At 70.1% G+C, this 6,917-nt stretch overlaps 1 non-coding gene across 1 annotated transcript; it reads right to left on the reverse strand.

The window, feature by feature from the left end:
• Positions 1-1,945: 1,945 nt before the first annotated feature.
• Positions 1,946-2,064, reverse strand: LOC135978494 (5S ribosomal RNA). Its single transcript, XR_010595909.1, has one exon. It is a non-coding gene; the product is annotated as a 5S ribosomal RNA (ribosomal RNA).
• Positions 2,065-6,917: the final 4,853 nt, after the last annotated feature.

Below are 6,917 nucleotides of genomic sequence, written 5' to 3' on the forward strand. Positions count from 1 at the left end.
AAGCTTAATAGTCCTCCCCCGAGGACTCCGGGGGCAGGCTTAACAGTCGTCCGCCCCGGGCGCTCCAGCGGGAAAGCTTAATAGTCCTCCCCTGACAGTGTGTGTGTGTGTGGGAGGGAGGCTTAGCAGTCTTGCCCCGGGTGGTCCGGTGGGGGAGGCTTAGCAGTCATCCCCCGAGGACTCCGGGGGCAGGCTTAATAGTGGTTCCAGGGGAGGCTTAATAGTCTTCCCCCGGGCAGTCCGGGAGAGGCTTAATCGTCATCCCCCGACAGTGTGTGTGTGTGTGTGTGGGGGGGAGGCTTAGCAGTCTTCCCCCAGGCTGGGTGGGGGCCTGGCGGGAGGCGTCGCAGTCTTCCCCCGGGCGGTCCGGTGGGGGAGGCTTAGCAGTCGTCCCCAGGGCGGTCCGGGGGTGGGGTGGGGTGGGGGGCCTCACAGTCGTCCCTCGGAGAGCCGGGTCGGCGGCAGTGGTGGGTTTACGTCCAGCCTCCGGAGGGTGCGCGTCCTCGGAGGCGATGCAGGCGCCGCAGAGAGGCAGCCTCCGAGGCAGGGAGCGGAGCACCGAGGCTGGGGAGAGGGGAGCAGGAGCCGGGGGCTGGGGGTGGGGGTGGGGGGCGTTCAGGACAACCGGTCAAGCCCCGGGAAGCAGCTGTCAAATGTTCCAAGTCCCCACTCGGCCACCAGGTCCACCCCAGTCTAGCAATGGGGTTGACCTGGCTGACGGCCGGTTAGTATCAAGGTAAACTCACCGTCGTCCACAGGAGGGCAGCTCTCAGGCCGGCCGGCTGCGGCTGACTCTGGGGCGGCGCCCGGTCCCGGCAGCGAGGGGCGGGGGGCGCGGAGCGAGACGGGGCTAACCGGGGGGGGGGGGGCGCCTCCTGCGACTTTGGGGGCCGCGGGTCGTCAGTGGCGTGCAGGCCGGGCCTCTCCCGGGGGATTCGGGGGGGCGGTCCTGCGGGCCGGGCGCAGGGGGCTCGGGCGAGCCCGGGCCGGTCCGCCCCGGGGCCGGGGTCTCCGCCTGCGGCTCAGGGGGGCGCGGGTCGTCGGGGGAGGAAGCCCGGGGGAGCTGCACACCGGCCCGCCAGGCCAGGCCTGGCCTGGATGGCCGCGGGGGGATTCGGGGCGGTCCCGCGGGCCGGGGGCCGGGCGCAGGGGAGGCGGGGGGTCCGAGCGAGTCCGTCCCGGGCCCGGGGCCTCCCCCTGCGGCTTTGGGGTCCGTGGGTCCCCGCTGGCGGAAGCCACTGGGAGCTGGACACCCGCCGTCCGTCCCGCCTGGCCAGGCCTGGCCTGGGTGGCCGCGGGGGGATTCGGGGCGGTCCCGCGGGCCGGCGGCCGGGCGCAGGGGAGGCGGGGGGTCCGAGCGAGTCGGTCCCGGGCCTGGGGTCTCCCCCTGCGGCTTTGGGGTCCGTGGGTCCCCGCTGGAGGAAGCCGCTGGGCGCTGGACACCCGCCGTCCGTCCCGCCTGGCCAGGCCTGGCCTGGGTGGCCGCGGGGGGATTCGGGGCGGTCCCGCGGGCCGGCGGCCGGGCGCAGGGGGTCCGAGCGAGTCCGTCCCAGGCCCGGGGCCTCCCCCTGCGGCTTTGGGGTCCGTGGGTCCCCGCTGGAGGAAGCCGCTGGGCGCTGGACACCCGCCGTCCGTCCCGCCTGGCCAGGCCTGGCCTGGGTGGCCGCGGGGGGGGATTCGGGGCGGACCTGCGGGCCGGCGGCCGGGAGGGTCCGGGCCAGTCCGCCCCATGCCCGGCGTCTCCCCCAGCGGCTTCGGTGGCCCCGGGGGGGGTCCTCCGCGGAGGAAGCCGGGTGGGTGGGGAGCCGGACCCCAGGCGCCCAGACCCGTGACCTGCGGCCGCGACCTCCGACTCGGCAGGAGCGACGAGGGGCTTTCCGGCCCGTCCCCCCCCTCTCCTTCCCCCCCAGAAAAGGAGAGAGAGCTGACTCGGACCGGGAAAAGCTGCCTACGGCACCTGGGATTCCCAGGCGGTCACCCATCCAAGTACTAGCCAGGCCCGGGACGGTTTACCTTCCGAGATCGGACGGGATCGGGGGCGTTCGGTCCGGTATGGCCGTAGGCACCCGGCCCCGCGCCTCCTCGCCCGCTTTCCCCTGCCGACGCCCGGGCCTGCCGCACGGTGAGCCCCGGTCGGACTGCCCCCCCCCCTGCGGCAGGGCCCCCGTCTCTCGCGGGCCCGGTCCTTTTTTCCTTTTCGAGCTCCGGGGCCCGGGCTGGCCGCCAGAGCCCCTCCGCCCGCCCTCCCCGGCGTCGGGGAAAATACTGTCCCGGACTTCCAGTGCGCCCGATCCTGTCAGCCGGGGGGTGGGGAGGGGCAGTCCCTCGCTGCGGCCGGGGAGGGTGAGCCCAGGGCGGCTTGCCTGCCGTGCGAGGCCCCTCTCGGCCACCAGGTCAACCCCGAGTCGAAAGGGCTGAAAAATTTTCAGAGTCCCCTCCCGGGCACCAGGTCAACCCGTGGAATCGGACGGGTTCACCTGCTGGCCGGTTCGCTTCCCGGCCACCAGGTCAACCCCTAGGTTGCCGACCGGCCTACCCAGTGGCCGGTTTGCTTTCCGGCCACCAGGTCAACCCCTAGGGGTTTTAACGGGGGCACGCCCGGTGGCCTCTTTCCCGTCCGGTCACCAGGTCAACCCGGATCTCCCTCCTTCCCTGGGCGTCCCCTCCTCGGAGGCGTCAGGTTCCATTTCCCCCCCCCCCCAGACTTCCAGGGGCCCGATCCAGTCGGCCGGGAGGCAGTCCCTCGCTGCGGCCGGGGAGGGTGAGCCCAGGGCGGCCTGGTCCATGTCTCTAGTGGGCCCGATCCTTTTTTTTTTTTTCGAGCTCCGGGGCCAGGCCCGCCCGGGCAGCCCTCCTCGGAGGCGTGGGGCGATTCCCCCCCCCCCCCCAGACTTCCAGGGGCCCGATCCTGTCGGCCGGGAGGCAGTCCCTCGCTGCGGCCGGGGAGGGTCAGCCCAGGGCGGCTTGCCTGCCGTGCGAGTCCCCTCTCGGCCACCAGGTCAACCGCGAGTCGAAAGGGCTGAAAAATTTTCAGAGTCCCCTCCCGGGCACCAGGTCAACCCGTGGAATCGAACGGGTTCACCTGCTGGCCGGTTCGCTTCCCGGCCACCAGGTCAACCCGTGGAATCGGACGGGTTCACCGGCTGGCCGGTTCGCTTTCCGGCCACCAGGTCAACCCCTAGGTTTTAAGGGGGGGACGCCCGGTGGCCTCTTTCCCGTCCGGTCACCAGGTCAACCCGGATCTCCCTCCTTCCCTGGGCGCCCCCTCCTCGGAGGCGTCAGGTTCCATTCTTTTTTCCAGACTTCCAGGGGCCCGATCCAGTCGGCCGGGTGGCAGTCCCTCGCTGCGGCCGGGGAGGGTGAGCCCAGGGCGGCTTGCCTGCCGTGCGAGTCCCCTCTCGGCCACCAGGTCAACCCCGAGTCGAAAGGGCTGAAAAATTTTCAGAGTCCCCTCCCGGGCACCAGGTCAACCCGTGGAATCGAACGGGTTCACCTGCTGGCCGGTTCGCTTCCCGGCCACCAGGTCAACCCGTGGAATCGGACGGGTTCACCGGCTGGCCGGTTCGCTTTCCGGCCACCAGGTCAACCCCTAGGTTTTAAGGGGGGGGGGACGCCCGGTGGCCTCTTTCCCGTCCGGTCAGCAGGTCAACCCGGATCTCCCTCCTTCCCTGGGTGCCCCCTCCTCGGAGGCGTCAGGTTCCATTCTTTTTTCCAGACTTCCAGGGGCCCGATCCAGTCGGCCGGGTGGCAGTCCCTCGCTGCGGCCGGGGAGGGTGAGCCCAGGGCGGCTTGCCTGCCGTGCGAGTCCCCTCTCGGCCACCAGGTCAACCCCGAGTCGAAAGGGCTGAAAAATTTTCAGAGTCCCCTCCCGGGCACCAGGTCAACCCGTGGAATCGAACGGGTTCACCTGCTGGCCGGTTCGCTTCCCGGGCACCAGGTCAACCCGTGGAATCGAACGGGTTCACCTGCTGGCCGGTTCGCTTCCCGGGCACCAGGTCAACCCGTGGAATCGAACGGGTTCACCTGCTGGCCGGTTCGCTTCCCGGGCACCAGGTCAACCCGTGGAATCGAACGGGTTCACCTGCTGGCCGGTTCGCTTTCCGGCCACCAGGTCAACCCCTAGGTTTTAAGGGGGGGGGGACGCCCGGTGGCCTCTTTCCCGTCCGGTCAGCAGGTCAACCCGGATCTCCCTCCTTCCCTGGGCGCCCCCTCCTCGGAGGCGTCAGGTTCCATTCTTTTTTCCAGACTTCCAGGGGCCCGATCCAGTCGACCGGGAGGCAGTCCCTCGCTGCGGCCGGGGAGGGTGAGCCCAGGGCGGCTTGCCTGCCGTGCGAGTCCCCTCTCGGCCACCAGGTCAACCCCGAGTCGAAAGGGCTGAAAAATTTTCAGAGTCCCCTCCCGGGCACCAGGTCAACCCGTGGAATCGAACGGGTTCACCTGCTGGCCGGTTCGCTTCCCCGGGCACCAGGTCAACCCGTGGAATCGAACGGGTTCACCTGCTGGCCGGTTCGCTTCCCGGGCACCAGGTCAACCCGTGGAATCGAACGGGTTCACCTGCTGGCCGGTTCGCTTTCCGGCCACCAGGTCAACCCCTAGGTTTTAAGGGGGGGGACGCCCGGTGGCCTCTTTCCCGTCCGGTCAGCAGGTCAACCCGGATCTCCCTCCTTCCCTGGGCGCCCCCCTCCTCGGAGGCGTCAGGTTCCATTCTTTTTTCCAGACTTCCAGGGGCCCGATCCAGTCGGCCGGGTGGCAGTCCCTCGCTGCGGCCGGGGAGGGTGAGCCCAGGGCGGCTTGCCTGCCGTGCGAGTCCCCTCTCGGCCACCAGGTCAACCCCGAGTCGAAAGGGCTGAAAAATTTTCAGAGTCCCCTCCCGGGCACCAGGTCAACCCGTGGAATCGAACGGGTTCACCTGCTGGCCGGTTCGCTTCCCGGGCACCAGGTCAACCCGTGGAATCGAACGGGTTCACCTGCTGGCCGGTTCGCTTCCCGGGCACCAGGTCAACCCGTGGAATCGAACGGGTTCACCTGCTGGCCGGTTCGCTTCCCGGGCACCAGGTCAACCCGTGGAATCGAAAGGGTTCACCTGCTGGCCGGTTCGCTTTCCGGCCACCAGGTCAACCCCTAGGTTTTAAGGGGGGGGACGCCCGGTGGCCTCTTTCCCGTCCGGTCAGCAGGTCAACCCGGATCTCCCTCCTTCCCTGGGCGCCCCCTCCTCGGAGGCGTCAGGTTCCATTCTTCTTTTTCCAGACTTCCAGGGGCCCGATCCAGTCGACCGGGAGGCAGTCCCTCGCTGCGGCCGGGGAAGGTGAGCCCAGGGCGGCCTGGTCCATGTCTCTAGTGGGCCCGATCCTTTTTTTTTTTCCGAGCTCCGGGGCCAGGCCCGCCCGGGCAGCCCTCCTCGGGGGCGTGGGGCGATTTCCCCCCCCCCCACCCCCAGACTTCCAGGGGCCCGATCCTGTCGGCCGGGAGGCAGTCCCTCGCTGCGGCCGGGGAGGGTCAGCCCAGGGCGGCCTGCTTGGCGGCCGGGTCCATGTCTCTAGTGGGCCCGATCCTTTTTTTCCCTTTTCCGGCTCCGGGGCCCGGGGTGCCCGGGTAGCCCTCCGCGGTGGCGTCGGCCAATTTTTTTTAAAATCAGACTTCCGTGGGCCCGATCCTGACGGCCGGGAGGCAGTCCCTCGCCGCGTCCGGGGACGGCGAGACGCTCGGCCACCGGGTCAACCCGGAGGAAGCGGGCTGGGGGAAGAAAAAAAAAAAAAAAAGTTTTCCAAGTCCGAAAAATTTTCAAAGTCCCCTCTCGGCCACCAGGTCAACCCCTTTGGAGCGAATGGGTTGACCTGACGGCCGGTCGTCTCGCGGATGTCCGGAAGGGGTCGCCCCACGCCGTCTCGGCCGACCGAGGGAACCACGAGGTGGCGCCCAGTTCCAGTTTCGTACCGCCGAAGGCGGGGCTTTGGCTTTTTCGACCTGCCTTTCGAGGATTGTGTGAGGAGATTTCTGAGGACAGGTTTTTCAGAGCCTGTGAGAACCGGAGCTCAGCCTAGGGGATCAATCCGAGTATTGTACCCGACCCTGCCCGGCGTGGGAGGGGGGGAGCGGGCCCGTTTGAGGGCGGAGGCCAGCACCCGGCCCTCCGCCGAGACGGCCCGCTTTGCCCGGCTCTTAGCTCACGGGCCCCGCAGCGGCCGGGAGCCGAGCTCCGAGTGTCGGCGCCCCCCGGAGGGAGGGGGGGCCCGCTCCTCTCGCGCCCGCCGATCGATGTGGCGCTGACGTTCGCGACGGGAAGGGCCCTTCGCGGGCCGGCACCCCAACCGCGGGGCCGTCCGGTGTTCAGGCGGATGGGGACCCTCTTCCTTTTCGCGTGCACGGATCCAGGGACCGATGGGGACTTCCCTCCTCGGGGCGGCCCGGGCACCTGCCCGGCCCTCCGTGCGTGGGGCCGTCTGGCCGAGATCTCCGCCGTGCGAGGTCGAGCGGTTCCGGCAGACCACCCAGGGGTCCGAAAAACCCAGGGAGCCGCGAGGCTCAGCAGGGCCAAACACGGTCGCGAGAGCGAGCAGGGGCGCGCTGCGGTCCCCCCCCGACAGGACCACACCACGCGGCGCGGGCCGCGGGAGGTGGGCTGGCCCTCGGCGTCGGTGGGACCCCCGTACCGCCCTCTCGCTGGAGCACCAGTAACCCCTGCTGCCCTCCCTGTCTGGGTCGCTGACTTCTTCTCTAGCGGGTTGCCTGGAAGGCGGTGGCGGCCTCTGCGCCGCGTCGCCACGTACAAAGAAAGGGACACCGGGAAAAGCGGGGCGAAGGGGGGGGGCTCGAGGGGCCCGGCTCCGTCTGACTCCCGACATCCTTCTTCGATGCCACCCGGGGCACCACGGGGGGGGAAAGAAAAGCAGCGCGAGGGCCCCGCGCCCTCTCCGCTG

Source organism: Chrysemys picta, unplaced genomic scaffold (assembly GCF_011386835.1).
Source record: "Chrysemys picta bellii isolate R12L10 unplaced genomic scaffold, ASM1138683v2 scaf278, whole genome shotgun sequence".
In the NCBI taxonomy this organism is placed as follows: domain Eukaryota; kingdom Metazoa; phylum Chordata; order Testudines; family Emydidae; genus Chrysemys; species Chrysemys picta.